Source organism: Symphodus melops, assembly GCF_947650265.1.
Source record: "Symphodus melops genome assembly, chromosome: 15".
NCBI lineage: Eukaryota > Metazoa > Chordata > Actinopteri > Labriformes > Labridae > Symphodus > Symphodus melops.
This window is the reverse complement of record NC_136705.1, coordinates 11,540,175-11,560,530: the sequence shown is the minus strand read 5'-3', so window position 1 is coordinate 11,560,530 and position 20,356 is coordinate 11,540,175. Positions and strand designations below refer to the sequence as shown.

The 20,356-nt window shown below is 39.0% G+C and overlaps 1 long non-coding RNA gene across 1 annotated transcript; it reads left to right on the top strand.

The window, feature by feature from the left end:
• The first annotated feature begins 17,793 nt into the window (after window positions 1-17,793).
• Window positions 17,794-18,775, top strand: LOC306836266. Its single transcript, XR_013780751.1, has 2 exons — window positions 17,794-17,992; window positions 18,538-18,775. It is a non-coding gene; the product is annotated as an uncharacterized lncRNA (long non-coding RNA).
• The last annotated feature ends 1,581 nt before the right edge of the window (window positions 18,776-20,356 follow it).

The following is a 20,356-nucleotide window of genomic DNA, read 5'->3' as shown; positions in this document are numbered from 1 at the left end:
TGTTCTTTTAATGTGTGCGTGTGTGTGTTACTTTTGATTGAGGCTTTATGATGTTAGCTGATTTCATTTGTAATGAAGTCATAACTTCGGTGTATTTTCGAGAAAGGGAAATTGCAAATGCTGATCAAAATAAACTAAATCAAGTTTAAACGTATTGTCTTTTTTTTTTTTTTTTTTTGCACAAGATCTTCAATCATCCACCACATTTTTTCCTGCTGTTTGTGTAGAACATAAATGTGGCCAGTGGTGTCCTGTTTCAACAGAATCCTTCTAATTGTGGCATACATTCACAATATTGACACACTGAAAGGGGATTTAACATTATTGCTACTAAAGACAAAGTTGTAGTTTATTGGTGTTCGCTGAAATCCGGGATAAATCTGTTTTGACAGGACTACAAGACAAAACAAGCTATTATACCGTTATCAATCTGTGCCTACTTTGACCTTGGATAACCAATCTTGTGAAAAAAGTGAAAAGTGTATCTGGAGAAAATTACCTTGTGTCGGAGGTGTCACGCAACATTTCTATTACAAACAATTTCAACCTCCTTTCATCTTCCAAGTAAACTACAACTATTAACATTAACTGTCGTTTAATATTAAAGTCCACTAGCCTTTAAAATAAGTCTAGCCTGTTGTATTGATTACATTTATAACCTTATTGTTTAGCTGTGACGGGACATTGTTGGCTAACTGCTTGCCACAAATGCATAACATGAACAAGAGCTATCACAGAACAAATGGCAAACCAATGCCTGAGTGTCACATGCATTTCATGTGAAAATAACAGTGAATGTGGGACTCGATTTGAACTCGACTGTATCATCTTGAAGAGTTTCACAACCTTATTTTGTAGCTTTGATTTAATCTGCTATAGAAACTAAACTTCTTCAAATATACAACTGCAAATGTTATATCAATAGCTTTAAGATATTCCTAAGTGAGTTTGTTACAACTACTTCTCTACAGTTGATATAATTTCATTTGACAAGAAATGTCTCTAATATTCGCATAACATCTCTCTGGTTAAAGATAGGAAATATTCTCGCCAGTCCGACAAAGATAAGGATCTCGCTCTCCAAGAAGGAGAAATCTGTTTTGAATGGTCCAAATATTGAGAATGTAGCGATGGAAAACATTGAGGAATAGAAATAAGAGCGGTGGAACAAGAATGGGGGAAAATGAAAAGTAGATACCAGGCTCACATAAAACAATCTGACAGAGATGGGTAGAACAAAAGGTGAAATCATAAAATATTTCTCACGTCTCCAACAGATATTGTCAAATGTCAGACGGAAGCAAACCACTGGCAATGGGAAAGGGAGAATTTAAATTTTTAAAACCCGAAATTCAACAGAAGATCGCCAGAGAATTCACCACTTGTGACATTCAATTTTAACTTGCTATGAATTTTCTCTGGTACCGTACAATTACAGATTCCCAACACATCCATTTTTCAAAGATCCTCTTTGCATTCATTGGTTATATTTGCATACTTTCTCTGTTTCAGAAGCAGATGGCATTTCACACACTATATATTCTTTTATGGGGGAAAGCATTTCTTTTTTTCCTCTTACAGAACATCATCTTGAAATATAAATGTGAACAGGCATTTGGTTTGGCTATACTTCTCACCCTGTTGAATTGTGTGCGTGACGGTGTAAAGGTGTGTAAGAGATCTTGAATTGTCACACTCCAAAGTTTGTACAAACAGACATAGATGAGTAAAAAAAAACAAAAAAACCCTATAAGAGCCTGACTCACACCTTCAAAAGTGGTTTCAACACACACACACACACACACACCAAAAAGTATGCAATGCCATTACTGCCACAGCTTCAGCCATTCTCTCGCCTCTCTCCCCTCTCTTCTCCTACGCACTCCTCATCTCCCCTCATCCTCTACTCTCAATACCCCCCCCCCCTCTTCTTTTCTAACCACCTCCTCTTTTTCACATTGCTTTCCTTTTAATATATTTTTGTTGTACCTGCTGTCATTTTTCTTCTTTTCCCCGCTCTCACTGCTGTGTTTCCCTTCATCCATGTTAAAAAAAACCCACTTGAATAAAGCGTGCCATTATTGGGTCATGTATCTGTATTTTCAGCTTTGTGTGTGTTGTCTAAGACTCAGGCATGCATGTGGTCAAGTGCACACTCTCATCCTTATCAAATAAGATAAAAGCCAGCTCAGTATGACTACAACCTCCTAATAGCAGCAGTGACCTTCATCCATGCATTAGCGGTGCTGCAGGACTGGGAGAAAGATAAGAGCGCTGTTTTCATACATGTTAACACTCATGTGGGACCTTTATGGATAGCTTTATTCTTATCACTGGAATATATGGAGAGTGATGGGTTGCCTGGAGGAATTTTCTGGTGTGTGTTGCTGGCTGTACAACTCTGCCTAAAGGTGAGCTTTGACCGTATACAGAATATAATTTGAGATAATTTACCCTATTATATTTCTGCATAGGTCTGCTGTGGGCTAGGTTAACTTGAGTTTGGGTTAAAAAGTTCAACTTTGAGAGCCATGAAGAGCAATACATTGAGAAGTTTTAAAAATGTCTCCTCATTTGAGTTAGGCACCTTTGAGCATCCCCAAATGACAATGTTTCCTTTCTGTGCATTATTGATTTCTAAAAGTGAAACACTGGCACTGGTTAGGTGTCAGACATACAGTACATCGATGGCCCAGAACCGAGAGGCTTTAAAAAAAAAAAAAATCCACAGCGAAGATGTTCAAAACCACAACATATTTATACCATTAAGCAACAAGGAAAAAGGTAATGCTTTGACCACAGGGGTCAAAACAATTCCCACAATCAGAGAGTTTTTCCATAGTAGCTTTGAAATGGGAAAGAAGTGTCAAAGAGATCAACGGTACCAGCCAAGTACAAAAATTGATTCTGTGAATTCCCTATTTGCATCACAATCCAGTAGGAATTGAGATAAAATAAACACGCTGACAAAAAAGTTATTGCATTGTTTAGATGTCCTTAATCTCAGGCAGATGTGACATATTCTTGCTTGTTTTTGGTTTGTTCTCAGAGTCTTTATGTCGTTGCAGTTTGTGAAATCTGGAGAAAAGCCTTCAAAGAGAGTTGACGTGTTTGTTGAGTTCAGAAGTCAAAGAAGTTTTCTCCACTATCGTAACATCACCTTTATACAAAGAGTAAGGTCTTTTTAGTGTCTTGAGGTAACATTTGTTATGAGTTGGAGCGATACAAATAAAGACTGATTGATTCATTGATTCATTGACTTTTAAGAAATACGCCTCCTGTCCAACAGAAATATGGGAAATATCTCAAATTAAGAAATTGATAGAAAAATTGTTTTAAATACATGATTTTGTCAAATCTTAGGATTTTATTGGATAAATTACTTAGAACATGAGTTAAGTATGAGCAACTTTGTTCACATTTAGCAAACAAGGATATTTTTGTTCCATATTCAATAAACATTAAGTTTAGAAATAACCATCATTTGCTGATGACAAGTTTCAAAGCATTATGGATACATTTTGAAGGGAAGGGATCTGAGTCAATATTTAAGCCTATTGTATTCATAATTCTCCAGACAAACAAATACTAAGCATAACCATCTCGGCAAATGTAACACTGCCAATTAGTTGTACGCTGAAAACCTAATTTGTCTTAGTCAGTCCTCCAAACGACATACCTTGTGATACAAACATGCATACACACATCAAACTGAGCTGTACATATCTGAGCTCCACAGGCAGGTTTTCAAAGAAAAAAAAAACAGCCCTAGAGGGGAACCGACATGAAAAGGTGGCGCTCAGTCAACAGCTTAATGCAAAAATATTTATACAGAGGTAACGAAGCAAAACGATTTACCGCAGGTCAGGATTACCAACATGTATGTTTCTGTGTCTCTGAGCTCCCAGTACAGTAAATGATGTGAAGCAGCCACAGCAGTTACTCCCCCAACTTACTTAGCATTGCCTCAGGTGCACATCAAACACATACGCACATGCGTTCATTAGTAGGCAACCCACATTTTTAACAGGAACCACCTACTTCACACCTCTTCTTCCCTCTGCTTCTCTCCTGCAATCCATCTTCCTTCCTTCCCTCTCCTCTGATCTTCCTTTCTCAGCTTAGGTTTTTTTTTTTTCAACTTCCTCTCTGCTCTTCTCCATTTCTTCTTAACATTCCCCCCCCCCCCATTTTATCAAGTTCCTCCTCACCTGTCATTTTGTCTTAAGAGAGGAATCCGACTGGGCGGCAGGTGCCCTTGTATTTAGTATGTGCGCGTGTACAGCGGCTGTCTGTTTCGAGGGAACAAACTCGTACAAAAATGGCAAGAAGTGGTTTTCAATTGATTTGCAGCCTGCCTAGTATCTGGATCTACATCCTGCGATGTATACATAGCAGTGTGTTGCATTTTAAAACAGTCTAATGGCCCTTTACTTTGCAACTGCAAAAGACTGAAAATGTTAACAGTGTGAGTGAATGTGCGTGTGAGTTCTCCCTTGAAATGTCACCAAGGCTTTAATGTGACAATTTACATAAAGGACCGTCGGTGTAATGTTGCATAGAAAACAAATGAACTGGTGTAACGTACTGTGTGTTTAAGAGCAGTTTCTATATGCTAGTGCTCTCAAATTACCTGACACTGCAAGAGGTAGAGTGTGGAAGTGTCTGACAAGTCCAACGAAGACAAGGAAAGACAGAAAATATCTTCTACAGGCAGGGTTAGAGAAAGAATTGGCAGAGGGACAAATCTTAAAAGACAGTGTCTGTGCCCTCAGCAGTCTGGTTTCACAGGATTTTGTTTGAAAATGTGAAAAACAGAGACAGAAAGAGTAAGTCAGGGAGAGGCAGTGATAAGCCTATAATGACTCAGGCAGTCAGGAAGTCCACAACTCCGGACTGACTGTCTTTTTGTATTTGTTCCATGTGTCACTTGGAGCAGTCCAGATTGCATAGCATCCTTTAAAGGTTAGTCACTGTCTTGTCTCACAACTTTTCTTCAAATCCAGTGGCCCTTAATGCAGGTGGCCCATCAGCGACTTTAGAATACAGAAAATTCTGCCAAGTTCTCCCACAAAATGCACAAAAATCAGACTCCTCCAAGGATAAGTAAAGAGAGCTGTTGATGACGTCATATCGTATCCTAAATCTTAAAATGAGCGCTGTTTCATAGTATAGGATAGTTTAAAGATTAATGTGTGTGACCAGTGTTGGAAAACTTTACCAAGCAAAGGTGTTGCTAAATCCACAGTATATACTTTGAAATGTCTCCTGTGTAAGGAGATGACAAGGGGAAAGTATCTCCATTAAGAAAATCTAACAGTGTTCAATTAAAGCTTGTTCTTAACCAACGTGCTAGTCGCCTGTACACATGGAAACTAGCAAGGCATCTGTTGAGGAACGAAGGACCTCTCGGTGCTGAATGCCGTCCATAAGGCTTTGTTTCTTGTACATTGTCATTAATTATGTCGGCTTGCTATATGTTGAACGTTTATTTTGAATTTATATCTGGGAAAGAGAAATACATCTTTGACAGAACTAGACCGAGTAACAGAAAGTAATGCAAATTACTTTTTAAATGATCAAATAAACCTTGAAAATTATCGTTTTGTGCAGAAGAAGTCTCCCAACAGTTACTAAATAGCAAAGGTGCAACTTTAAGATTGGCCATAGAACTATTCCACTGTGATACTTTTTTCCCCCTTTCTTGTTAGGTATTGAAATTGATGTGTATTTGTACTTGGTGTCAGGCATGCAGGTTTCCTGTCATTTCCTCTTTGGCTAGTCCACATCTTAGCTCTAGCTGCCGGCAAATTGCCTCGCTCAGCTAAAGACATGCCTTGCTCAAAAGTGCCTCGCTGGCAACCGCAGAGTGACAGTATGTCTTGTTCACTTAGTCGGCTCTGCCTTTCTCAGCTGATCCTGATACTCAGCCAGTGCTCTGCTTACCATCTAACCAAAGTCATTGGACTTAACTGCCTCCAACATTGAGAGACAAATTGCACTGTAAAACTTTACACATTAGCCTATATTCTATGAATTCCTACTGCTGCTATACAACTTAAAGTTAGTACCTGCATTGAGTAGTTACTAAGCCTTGACAGTACAGATTTGAGTGTGCGAGTTTGAATAGTTCAGGCATTAGCATTTAGATGTACTGTATCTACCTGGAAGGGTCATAGATCAGAGTCTTAAATATGCAGATTTTTAGATTTGTAAGATCCATTGATTGAAATGTCCAAATTGAATTGTTGCATCAGGCTTAAGTAGTTGGATTTGTAATGACACCAGGTAATGCATCATTAATTGCAAATTTGCCTGCTTTATCAGTTGCCATATATGTATCAAATATGAAAAGTTAGCAGCATCCAGTAGGACTCTCAAAACACAGTTCACATGGTATGGTTATTGGAAACTTCTGCAGTGGTTTATGTTAAGGTACCAGTTACGTTTTGTTTAACAAAAAAAAGAAGATGTTTTTTTGCTTTAATTAGGTACCATTGTAAGTTTTAATTTCAACATTGCTATTTTAAACTTTTTAATTAACCTTCAGATCAATATTCAACTCTCACCCGGGTTAGAGTCATTAATTTTTCATGCGATGGATACATGATACTAAAACAACACTCTTTTCTGTGTCAGGCTGTCAAATATTTTTAGACAGAAACAAACCAGCATTGAGGTAATGTAATATTTATTCCTTCAGAGACCACTATTTACTGTGATCACTGGTAAAACGGCAAAGAAGTAGGTACGTGATACAATTACAGAGCAACCAATTATTAGTGTAAAAAAGCCCTCAAAGGTATTATCATTGTTACACATTACTTACCAGTGTGTGTGCACTGTCTAAAACTGTCTCTTCAAAGAAACATATGGGAATAAAAACAGAATAAAAAAATAAAAGACAGGGATTGTTAACTAGCTCCCAAGTTACCAAACAGACATGGCTGCAAGGTTGAAGTTCTTCTTTGATCTGGTAGACTTCAGAATTTTAACAGGTCTATGAAGTTTGGGTGATCAAACTATTTTAGGGGAATCTGAAGTGTTTTAAGGTGGACTGAACTGGAACAAATATTGAATCAGAGGAAAGCATCCTTGAGGTCTTTTGTTACCTTATATGAAGAGCCTGATTGAGGACTTTGTGACATGGTGCAGTTCCAACCATCTGCAGCTAAACACCTCCAAGAACAAGGAGATGGCGATGGACTTCCAAAGGAACAAACCACTTCTACAACTTGTTTCCATCGGGGGTGGGGGTCAGGATCTATGGGTATCTGGGGCTGCAGTTGGTTGACAAGCTGGACTGGTCACTAAAAATGGACACTTACTGCAGGAAGGGACAGAGCCGTCTGTAATTCCTGAGAAGGCTGGGGTCCTTCAACATCTGCAAAAAGCTGCTGCAGATGTTTTACCAGTCTGTTGTGTCCAGTGTCCTCTTCTATACGGTGGTGTGCTGGGGAGGAGGCTGCAAGAGGAGGGACGCCTGGACAGACTGGTGAGGAGGTTGGTTCTGTGGTGGGCACAAAGCTGGACTCACTGGTGACATTGGCCGAGAGGAGAACTCTAGACAAAATCTCCATCATGGACAACACACACCACCCTCTGCACAACACCTTCATCAGGCAGAGGAGCATGTTCAGTGGCAGACTGCTGTCACAATCCTGCTCCACGGAAAGGCTCGAGAACTCTTTTGTTCCCGTGGCCATGAGACTGTACAACATGTCACTGTCACGTCAGGGGAAAAGCACACAGTGACTCCTTGACTCATTTTTCTCACTTCTCATCTGCACTGCTGTCCTAAGAGTCAGTCTCTCGTTGGACACTAATGCATATCAGACAATCACTTTACTTCTGCACCTTTAATGTTTGGACACTTTAATAACAATCACTTCAATCTGCATTTTAATTTGCATCCTTAATGTCTTCATTGGCAATGTCTGTCTGTGTCGTATTACGTTTATATAAAATTGCACCGATGCAGTAACAGTGGTGTTTTTTTGTTTGTTTTTAAAATCAACCATTGTGCAGATGCTGCAGACTAAAAATCTGGTACTTGAGGAACAAAAACATTGCATTGTTCACTACCCCATGAGGACATTAACACTCCTGTTGGTGCTGCTAATCTCCTGGCTACAGAACAGTGACTCCACTTCATCCAGTTTTCCTCTCTTACATTTTCAGTCCAAAAAGCAACAAACCCTACCTCACTTTATCTCACTCAGTTTAAAACATCCACAAAGGTTCTCAGTATACAGGTTCTTAATGTTGTGCTGTGGTATGTTTATGGGCTGTTGAAACTTTAATTTTCCTAGAAGTAAACATTTGGGGATAAACAGATGCTCTTTTATCAATAAATTGCTAATGAACTGTGTAATCACTGAGATTTGTATTAAGCTACCGTTTGTATTAACTATGATTTGTTGACCTGTTGGAATCTCAGCTTTGCTGCATTACTCAGTTGTATATGTTTTAATGTTTTAATTTGCTTTTGTTTGCAGTATATGTTAAAAACGATGAAATTAGGGTGAAACCACTTGCATTTGCAGTATATTTTGCCTCAATGATATTATTCAAAAGAAGAACTTTAGTAGTAGGGGCAGTGGTTCGTACTCACAGAGAGAGTGAAGGCAAAGGTAGTGCACCCTAAGTCTCTGCTAGGTTTCAAGTTACTGATGGCTGCACTAAAGAAGAATCAACCAGTCACCGCAGATGATGAAACTTCAGAAAGCAGGGGGGGGGAAAAAAGGAACAGCACTGATGATCAGATGAAGACAAACACCTATCATGAGTAAAGATGATGATAAGATCTCTGTTCCAGTAAAGACTTTTAACACTCCTGGAATTCCAATGGGAACACAACCCAGAAACCCTTCTGCATGTTTGTTTCCATTATTGTTTTTAGTCAAGCATCATTTAGCTGTCAAAGATCAGTCTCGGCCCTTTTGTGTCCAGCTCATTCATTTCACACATAGAGCAACACAAACTGTCCGAGGTAATTACGGTAACATATGTGGGTTTGTTTTAAGGTGTTAAATTGGGGCTCTGTGTTGAGTTACGCTTATTGGCAGCCTGTCTCCTCGCCTACTGAGTCAATCAATCTGGGACTTTCTGCTTGTTAACAAGTGCTGTTTGTGTGTGTATCTCTGTGCTCAGAGAGATACAGAGAAGACAACAACATTAAAGAATGAATAAAAGTTGACGTTTTGGCGGTCGTGATTGCAACTGGGGTGTTACAAAACCAAGACGCAAGAGAAAACTAAGATTATTAAGAAAATCAGATGCCACGAATAGAGCTGAACATCAGCCTTTGGCTGTAATTATGTTTACTGTATCTGCTGGGGAGTTTCTTGCTTGTGTTTAGATTGGATTTAGATTGGTCGCGTGTATCCATTCTTTGCACCGTGCAGCAGTCACAGTATACAAACATCACTTCCCCTCCTATTGGCTCCAGGATACATGATGATGTGGAAACACCTTCCACTGTGTCTTGACACTTCCAAGCCTTGACAAAGACGCTGTCGTGGGAAATGGTCAGTGTTTTTCATTAGGTTTAATCTACCTTAATTAAATAAGGGCATTTTCACTAAATCCTTGACCTGCACCGGCTTCACCTTTGCCGAAACAATCTTAATAACTCTTAAAGAGGCATGTGCTTCTTTAATGTTAGTGTCAAAAAGGTATCAAACCTGTGTTTCATAGATCAAAGGTTCCTATTTTGTATTTATCACCCATGCTGCCATGCCCAAGTGGCCATTAGTGCATCTTTATTCCATATAACTTGACTTAAATGGTACATTGAAACTGAGAAAAATTGCAGCATGAAGATAGCACCCTCGAGGGTTGCCTGGATCATCATGTTTTTAGGTGTTGGGTCACTGGTGAAGCTGTTGTACTTGACATTTTGGAAGTGAGAATGCTCTTGAATAAAAAATGTTTGCTCCTTTTAATGGAGGATTTTACAGCTAAGGGAAATGCTATAGTTCCTTGTCAGGAACTTAGTGTTCTGCCCTTTGGCGTACCCTTAGGGTGCGTAGACAAAAACTAACAAGACTATTTTATAGTTAAGTCAAAAGCAACACTGAACAGCTCTTTTTTTTAAAATAACTATGTCAAGTCAAAAATTTCAGAAAATAGAAGCCATCAATACAGCCAAGAAACATGAGATTGGCATTCACATAGTTTCAAACAGTTACAGTCCTCACACTTTAAGCCCTCTGTCAAACCTCGACGAAGGCCTTATCTCTCTCTATCACAAACTCACACGAACAGACCTGTCAAGTTTCCTGTCGCCCTCCCCTTCAGACACATAAACGCACACTCACATGTAGTCTTGACAGCCATCAAACTCCTTTTGTCCTGCAGACCCACATGGTGTGTCTTAGCCACAGACCCACAACGACACAACTGTCAGCCATGTTCCATGAGCTCCATTGTTAACAAGAAGTATCTGCACCTACAGACCAAATAGACTTCATTGTACCATTTGTAAAATAAAATGGGACCCTACCTTACATTAAATCAGAAAAATCAATGTATTGGTCATGAAGGAGATACACTAGTCTGGTGTTTTTTCAGCAGCCATTCTTTGAAGTATCCAAAAAGTAGGAGGGAAAAAAGCTCAGAACAGGGAAATGGAAACCCAGCCACCAATCAGCATTGTAGCTGTGAATTAGAAGAGCAATGCAGACAAACCAAACAGGTACACCTGTTGAGATGCTGTGGACATTATTGGTCATTGTGCATTGCATAATGTCTGCAGAGTTTAAACATCTAAGTTAAATTCAGGCATGAGGTTGATTTTTCAAGTCAAAACATGCATCAACAGTTTTTGTGTCTTTGAGTTCTTCTCCATAACAGAATGAAAAAATGCAGATGCAGGCATGTAGTCGGCGTCTGCCTCTGTGAGAGGTGAGATACTACTAAACTACCCACCGTATTTCAATGTTGGTGCTCCAGGGTATGAGGAGGCAGGTTACACATGTGCTCTGCATCAAGCTCTCCTGTTTGACTCACAAAGTCATTGTAAGGGAGGTGGTATTAGCAGTGAGTGAAACTTTTGAGCTGAAGAAAAAAAAAAGTTTGGGAACTTTGGAAATCAAATAGAAAATTTCAAAGCTAACCACAAGGAACTGTGATGAAAAACAAAACAAAAACCATGTCTCGAAGGGGGAAGGATTCAGGCATAGATTTAACCTGGATGTAATTTATTTAAATGCCTTTTGGTTCAATAAATTCAGGAGGAAGAAACTGCCAGGGCAAATCCAGGAAGTAAAATATTAAAATAAAAAAAGTAGCAGCCTAGAGCTTTCTTCAGTAGGCAAACTTATTTATTGGTAGCCTATTGGTGTTTCATACTGGGAATTGCATTGGTGAGCAAGGTAAACAGCATTTGATCCTGCGGCTTATTCCACAGGTTTACTCTTCTGTAGGTTTGTTCTCCAAACAAGATTTGATTTGTAATTTTAACCTTTCATTTTCCACTTACTGCCCGGGGTTTTTTAATAATTGGTTTGTAAATGTTTTGATGCAATCAGGGATAGCTGATGCTCAGGCTTCATTAACAGGAGTGACAGTGCTGATCAATATCAAGACACATGGCCAGCCCCTGTTCAATTTATAATGAGCGTCGAATCAAACATCTCATGCCACATCTTAGTTCCAGGGCCGCTGGAAGTTATCTTAAACAGAGGGTGCTGTGAAAGTCTTTTGTTCTTTTTTGGACAAAAAACCTATGAGCCTATTTAGAATCCATTTATAATATAAACATTTAAATGTTTAAAATTAAATAAATAGATTAAGATTCACGGCCTGGGCCACACACAGGATATATGCACTATTACTTTAACTTCACAATAACACTTTAACAATGCAATATGTTTGATCAGCTGGCATCAACCGGAGTCACTGCACCTGTCTCACACCACTCTATTAGCTCCAAAACCCTTTTACGCACAGCACAAAGAAATGATCTCAGACAATCTAAGCACATTATTGAACAGCTCTCCACATTCATTACACAAACACGCGCACAAAATAACACTTTTTTTTCTCCATCTCCAACCTTTTTACGCAAACCACAAGTAAATGAACAGTTCTCCCAATCCGTTACTCACAGAACACGTGATCAAAATAACACTCTCAATCACAACCACCTTGCAAAAATACTATAGTGTGACCATCGATATGAAAGTGCGCGGCGGCACCATGATCTTACTTTGAGCTGCAGACAGGGTGCCCTGGTTACAGGTGTCCAAATCTCGAGGTGTGCTCTGGAGTCGTGGAAATAATGTCTCTAATGAGGGGACGAATGTCCAGGGAGTTCATGATGTCTGTGTTGGCATGCATCAATTAAAGGTTTGTGAGTCTTTTCTGGGTCCTCATGGTGCTGCGTGTCTTCAAAAGACACAAGGCTGAGAAAGTGTGCTCAGATGAGGCCACAGACACGGGTAGGCACAGACATAACTCAATCAGTTTTTCTGTCTCTGAAAACATGGCTCTTGTTTGTTACTGGGGCTTAGTCCAACATGATGCTACAGCTTGAACTATGACACTCGTAGACCGAGCATGGAGCGAGCGGAGAACCTTTTTACTTCACTCGGCGTCTGCAACCACGCGCCTGCCTGACGTTGACAGCGTAACTTCCGTGAACTTGTGTTTATTAGGTCTAAAAATAATTAAATCAAAATGCGTATACTATATAATCAAAAATACATATCTATTAGCCTACGTGTGTCAAAAACGTTTCCCAGAAGATTCACAAGGAATTTATAAATTGTGCAAAAATATTTTTAATACATTTTTAAAAAATCTCCCCCTCCAGCCATGCTTAGTTCTGTTCGAGAAAATTGTAGTTGTTCTCGCTTCAGAGTTTTGGAAAACTGCTATCACAAGGTTTTTGGTTGTGTTTTGTTTGTTTTGTTTAAAATGACCTCGTCACTGCTGTCTGGTGTTTTCAGGGGGCGGTTAAGTCTTCATTTTTTGGCACTTGACATTTAAAGGGAGACACACTTAAGATGTTGACCTTAATGGGAAATAATTAGCTGAAATGAGACAACAATTTTGGCCTGGCCATTTGTCCTGAAGAGTCTTTTAGTATTTTGTCTTTTTTTTCTCACAGAACCCTGTCCTCTCCGTTGGCTCTTTAAACACATTTGATTTTTCTCATTTTTCTTATATATTTTTTTTCTCTTCCATTTTTGTGTTTGGTTACCTCCTGGCACGTGCCCTTTGCTCTTTTGTCTTAATGCATTGGGTTTGTGTTACCAGAGTGTTGGCCTGGATTTCTTTGGTTCAGTGCCATACAAAAAGAATGCACAGGCAGGCTGTATGCGGTGATGTGCCAGCCAAAGTAATGAAGGAGGGGTCAGACAGCTTTATTATAGCTCAGGCTTTCAAATCAAACTAATTTATAACCTCAGTAAATGCTCTGATGTGGCTGATTAACAATGGGAAGGTTTCCAAGCAGTCTAGGAATTAAGTGTTACGGTATCTGTAAGTATTTCTGAAGCATGTCAAATACCTAAATCGTAGTTGAAGAAAACAAGTTGTGTTGTAAATTGTCTTGCTGATAACTCATCACATCAATTTCACCCTTTCTATATTGGTCCGCTTACACTTCTTCTGCAGGCAATTTAGGTGTTCTTTGAATCTACACCATCTGCATGTCAGACAGTATCAGAAGTAGTTCTGTGTTGAATTGAAGCTGTGGATGGATAGATGGATATGTAGAGCCAGTCACTTTAAACTGTAATATGATGTATTCATAATGGTACGGATAATAATTTGGTCAGAAAATGCATGGAACACAACTGCACCGATACAAAACACATAGTTTAACAATTAAAATGTCAACTCTCACAAACATAATTGGTTTCTACATTCAACACAGGCTAAAAAATAAGTAAATAATAACGTGTTTGACCTGGACAAGCATTAGAAAACATGATTAATTTTGTGATTCTATCGTTTTAAGGCACTAATATACTTTGCTCAATTAAGATAACAGATCATAGATTTTTTTTATATTTTTATTTAAGGCTGGTTCACACGGCAGGATTTTAAAATTTGTCAGCCAATTTCCCAAACTTTAGAGACCACATACATGGCGATAAATAATCAGAGGTTTTAAAGTTTTGGTCGTACAGTGTGTGGTGTGCGGCCACACGGCAACATCAACTCACCACACACGAACCGATTTCACTCAGGAACGTCCCCCGATCAGACAGGAAATCTCGCAAAACCTCTCGAGATCAAACGCGATTCCAGAGTCAACAAACGGACGAAGAGGATGCAAAACATGTTTTAAAAAGAGTCGTCAGTCAAACGAGTGAGTAAAGAGACTACGGGAGGATGAGCTGCACTTGCTACATGATGATATGGAGGTGAGTTGTATTTGTTTTGCTGCCGGTGTTTCCACGCCACTACGTCATCCTGCTTTCTGATTGGCTACGCATCACAGTCAACAGGCTCGTTCTGGTTTTCAACTCGGGGGACACCACACATGATGAGAAATCAGGCCAAAACAATCCAACATGTTGAATATCCCCGAGTTGAGATTGGAGCGGTCCCGACATTCTTCCGACCAGACGAGAGCAGTCTTAAAACGGCACACACATCCGGATGACCTTTTAAGATTCTTTTACGATGATCGGGGCTTCTTCGGAAGGGGAAAATTGGGGCCAAAATCGGCGTAATAATCCTGCCGTGTGAACCAGCCTTTACTTACGCATGCAGGTACATACAATTAAAACAAATCACCTTCAAAAGAAACACAGTTTTGGTTATTCATTTACTATGGCAACCCAATGGGGATCCAACCCATGTCTTTCTGTGAATGGATTGTCTGTCCACTCCATGTACACTATCATGCTCTGTGTACCAGCCTCACTTATCACATGAATAAGAGTCCATAAAAGATTTTTGTGGCATTTTTATACCAAGCTACCCAACTGGATGAGTAGGTGGAAGAGGACATGCTGCCAGGGGTTGGTAAAACTCATAATGATGTTGAAATGAAATTAGAAATCCTGCCTGCCCAAAGTGTTTATATTGATATCTGAATTGATATGATCCATTCGAGTTTCCATACTTATTCTGAAAGCCATCTAAATCAATATGTTTGAGAGCACCATGTTCAACCAACAAATGTTGCCATAATATCATTTTTCGTCACACTTCACGTGATTAGACACCCTATTAATAAAGACCTTGAGGTAAGAATGACTCTCCTAAATAAGCAGGAAGCCATCTGTTTAATCTCTGTGCACAAAGTTTTTGCAACAACTGTTAGAGCCTTAAGTCGCTCCCCTATCCCCCTCTTGGTTATATCTTCTGTGTTGGACTCTGACCACTGAGCACAATCTCTTCATCCTCTTCATCAATTAAACATTTGTATTCCTGGGCAGTAGCTATTGTGTTCCCATTAATTGCAGAGTTGAACTAATTATTATGAAAGAAAAACAAATGCCCCGTTATATTTTCCTGGTGCGGCGTAATTTTTAATCAGTTCACATGAAAGAATAATATCTTGGTGGAGTTGGGTAATGAATAAATACGTTTTCATCTCATAATGTGTGTGCATGCGACTGTGAAAATGTGCAACTTTTCTTGTGTGCGACAGAGCAATAAAAACAATATGTGAGTTCGGGTAAAAGAATGTGTATCGAGGGTGCATGCGTATTTGTGTATATATCCATTGAGTGTGTTGCAGCTTTTATGTGCTTGCGCCTGTGTGGCCTAAATAATTTCCCAACTTGATTATTGCGTTTTCCTTTTTTTTATACTAAACTACATATTTCCCTAAAGGCCATTTCTGAAGCCCATAAAATGAGGGTTGTTTTGTTCATTTGGGATATGACAGTCTGTGACTGAGAGTGGGCTGGAGCATGCTGGGATATGAATGGGTGTGATTTGTACAGAAGGCGCAGAGAGTTGGTGTCTAGTTGTTTTTCATGCTTCAACGCTTTGTTTGTGATGAGGTCACTAAGCTCTTCTCATGTGTACTGTATGCTCTCATCTCAGTGACAGGGGATCACTCGATTAGATGAGATGATAATCTCAATGTAAAATGGGTATTCTTACACGTCATTAACTTGAGGAATCTGTTCCCCCGGTGAGGCCAAACGCTGACAGAATTCTCTGTTTGCATGACCACCATGATAAATCAAGCATTATAGATCTGTTCAAGAGTTACATTTAAAACTGAAAACGCAAATTCAATTTATTGTCAATGGACAGAACGTTATTAGTTTGACTAATACAATGACATATATTGTAACTGAAATAATGCAAAAATGAGTGTTATACAACACACATACCCACTGTTTCCATTATTTCCAAAATTGCACCTTTTCTTTACAGGAAGCGATATAAATATGCTCATAAGTGAACATCAAACTGTTTCAGATTTTCTTAACAAGGACGCCCCAGTCTACTAAATGTCCCTTCCTCCAAAATATCCTCAAACTGGTTCTATTTTTACAAAGTTTTCGTCCCTATAGCATTTAGTATTACGTAGAATCACTGTATTAATATCTTTCATTGTGAACTCCTTTCTGTATGTCAAGTATAAATAAGATAACCCTATAATAAAACCTGGTCACTTTCGTCTTTTTGATCTAGCGACGACATACACATGTTATACAGATTTTGATGTCTTAAAGGTAATCTATCCATCTATTTTGCTGTGCTTTATATGATTTCATTAACCACCAGGCAAGTAGATCCCTCTCCCTAAGGACTCCCTCTGTGTTCCTCAGCCAGAGGGGGAAGATAATCCCTCCAGCAAGTTCTGGCTCTTCCCTGATGTATCTGGCCAGGCAGGTGAGCTTGTAATTCCTTCAAGAGCAGCCATACGAGAGATTTCGTAATCAGACGCCCCCGGCCATTATTAACTAACTTTTTCCAACTAACTGCCAATCGTTATATATGAATGTACAGTATCTTCCACTGTCAACCAAGTCTTTTCAAATGGTCCCCAAGGGTGACCCCGGACATTTTGTGAGGGAATAATAATTCTTGCCACCTGTATCTGCAAATGCATGTCCTTATCGGTCAGAACACTAATGCCAATGACAATTGGTATTAGCGCCGTACAAAATTCATTCTGCAGATGCAGTGCTAAAATTGACCCCCATTCAGGAGGTCATGTCACATGAAGAGTACAACATTGCTGACAAAAAGCAGCAAGTAGGGTTAAAGCAGAGGAATGTGGATCAGACACATAGCTGTTATTCTGTTTGGCAGAAGTGTTTCTTGACTGTTTTGATAAATGAGTGCTTGGTGGATTAGATTAGGAATTTCATGTCCTCCTACACTGCAGCCTGAGCATGCTGCCAAACAGCAGATGTGAAATACTTCTTAGTCAATGGTCTATTTGATAATGGCAAAAACAACATGTCCACACTATGGGTAGCATTTATTGTCCCTTAATTGATAGGTGAGGCATTCTCTGGTTTTGTGTATCGTGTATAACTACCCCTATAATAGTGGTCATAATGGTAATAATAGTGGTATAATAGTGGGACTGAACTCCATCCTGCATCACCTCAACTCCACAGAGTCCTACGCTAGGATCCTGTTTGTTGACTTCAGCTCAGTCTAACACCACCATCCCGGATATCCACGACTTCCTGACTGACAGGAGGTAGCAGGTGAGGATGGGGAGCATCACATCCAGCACCTGAACAATCAGCACTGGCGCCCCCCAGGGGTGTGTTCTCTCACCACTGCTCTTCTCACTCTACACCAGTGGGTGTGGACTGTAGCTGTTTCCGTTCTACGTTCGTGAAGCTTTTTTACGGCCCTGATGGGCGCTGTCATCTTGGAATTTTGACGTCATTTGCAACCAGAGTCTGCGCAGTAGGGTCCGGCGGGAGGAGCCCTGGCAACACGCCCCGCCCACTTTGCGTACCGCTCTGATAGCTTACGCAGCTCAGCTACGCCAAGAACTTAAGAATCTTTACGGAGGGAAATTCATCTACCGACCATAGAGGTGAGTACAAAACCACCATATATTTCAAGTCAAATATCTAAACGTAGTTCATTCAGGAATTAAGAAAATCACACTTTTTATATTAATTATTGAATTTAAACGTTTTTTCGTGTCCTGTATGTCTTGTTTATTGCTACTGGATGCCTTGAATTTCCCTCAGGATCTATCTATCGATCGATCTATCTATCTTCTTTAACTGTGTGGGTTATTAAACCTTTTATTTTTGGCAAAAAACGAACTATTTTAAGCTAAGTTAGCAACATAAGCTGTGTACAGATCAAACATATGCTGGTGAAAATATGTTATATGATAGAAAGTAGTGGTGCACATTGTACTAAAATTATATCTGCTGTCAGTAGTTACTTCAGTTCTATGTACATTTACACAAATTGATTATATGTGAGAGTATATGTGTTTCTGTGCATAACTGTGGAGTTGGTAAATGAATCTGTTTCATGAAGGTTTCTGCTTGTATGGACCTTTTCTCTGGTTCTTTTCCTTGTCTAAGATGTTTATCTCATTGTTTTTTATAATCATCATTTTAGACACAAGGAAGAAGAAAGATGGCTGATACAGAAACCCCTGCCAGCTCACCTGATGGTCTCCCTTACTTTGTTCTCCTCTTGGTGAACACCTTTGGACTGTGGAAGGAAGAGAGCATGCAAACTCCTCACAGAGAGACTCCTGTCAGACAGGGATTCAAACCAGCAACCTCCTCACTTTTATAACTGAACCACCGTTCAGACTGTGTTATAAATCAAATAAAGTATTCATTGATTTAAACCTTTTCTCTCCTGTTTTAAGCTGTAAAAACATTGAATGTCTCATGTTCTTGTAGGGCAATGACTGAAGTCACAGCTGGGAAACAAATAGCTTTAAAAGTACTTCAACACTCGAGTGCTGAACATTTAATGCAGGTTAGTGTTAAAGACAGCATGAACATAAAGACAGTACAGTGGTATGATACAGACACGACTGAGAAGGCAATTACATTATTATATTTTATTCAATCACATGAAATGTAACACTAGTCTTGTTACTTTAACAAATACAGATTGTGCTTAAAAACATAGTGTGGTATTTTAAGCTACTTTCTTTCACTTGATTGTTCAGTTAGATGGAGGTAGTATTTAAGGTTTTTGTGGGTTATACAGGTTTGAAAGAGGCAAATGAATGCACAGTATTTTAAAGTTATGGAAGATTAATCTAAATATAACAAAAAGAAAATGTGGCTTATAAGAAAAACCTCGGTATTAAACAGCCTCTCTTTTCTTCCGTTCATCTTTTGAATGAATTGTCAAACATTGCTCAGGACGTGCGAGCTGCGACCTCTGTGGCTCAGGCGCGACACTCGGGCCACTGTTTCGCATCAGACCGCCGTCCAGTGTAAGATCAGACCAAACGCCCTGGTAAGAGAAGCAGTGGTCAGGTCCTCCAATCCTCTGAGGACGAGCTGGAAGAGAGAGAGAGAGAGAGAGAGAGAGAGAGGAAATCCTCAGTTTAATGTATAATATGTTGGTGAAAACAGGAAAATATCTATTAAAAGACATAAAATCTTAATTAAAAATTAATGATTATAGATGCAAAACAAAAAACATTAATATATAATTTTGTGAGAAACATGATCTTTATGCCTTCTTTTATTGAGCCTGTCTGTCTCCTCCTAACCACTATAACAAGCAGCCGGTTTTTGTCGTCTGTGTCAGGTTTTGTCAAGTTATAACACAATTTATTAATAAGCGTCATTAAATGTACAACAGCTCGGTTAATATTATATTACACCACCGCTGATTGTTTGTGTTCACGTTTCTGTTAGTCTCTTAAATCAGACAGAAGTTATATTAAATCAGAGCTTACTTTAGTTTTATCCTGATATCTAGAGAAATATTCTCCCTCATTATACAGTATTATAAATATCAGCCTGCATGTCTGTATAACACACTCTTTACACAGACTGTAAACATGTACACATCAGTAATTATACAGGACAGATTTATAGTATTTAGCTTTGTTTTTGTCCTTGATACTTTTTTAAAAACCTTACCAGACCTATTTATTATTTACTGAAACATAACAGTCAATGAACGGCATCTATGAACTGATTTTAATAACAATGTTTTTTTTATTTTAAATACAATTCCACTCACAAAAATAATATAACAATATCAAGAAACACAACATGTCAGTTATTAGGTTTGCTCATGTTAAAAAGTAAAATAAAAAGATAAATCATGCCTAAATAACCTAGCTTAGACTGCTAATATGTTAGCTCGTTCATAACACTTTAAGCAATGACAGATAAATCAAACTTTAATACTTACCGTAAAAACTGCAAAGATGCGCTAGAGTCCACAGGTCCGTGAC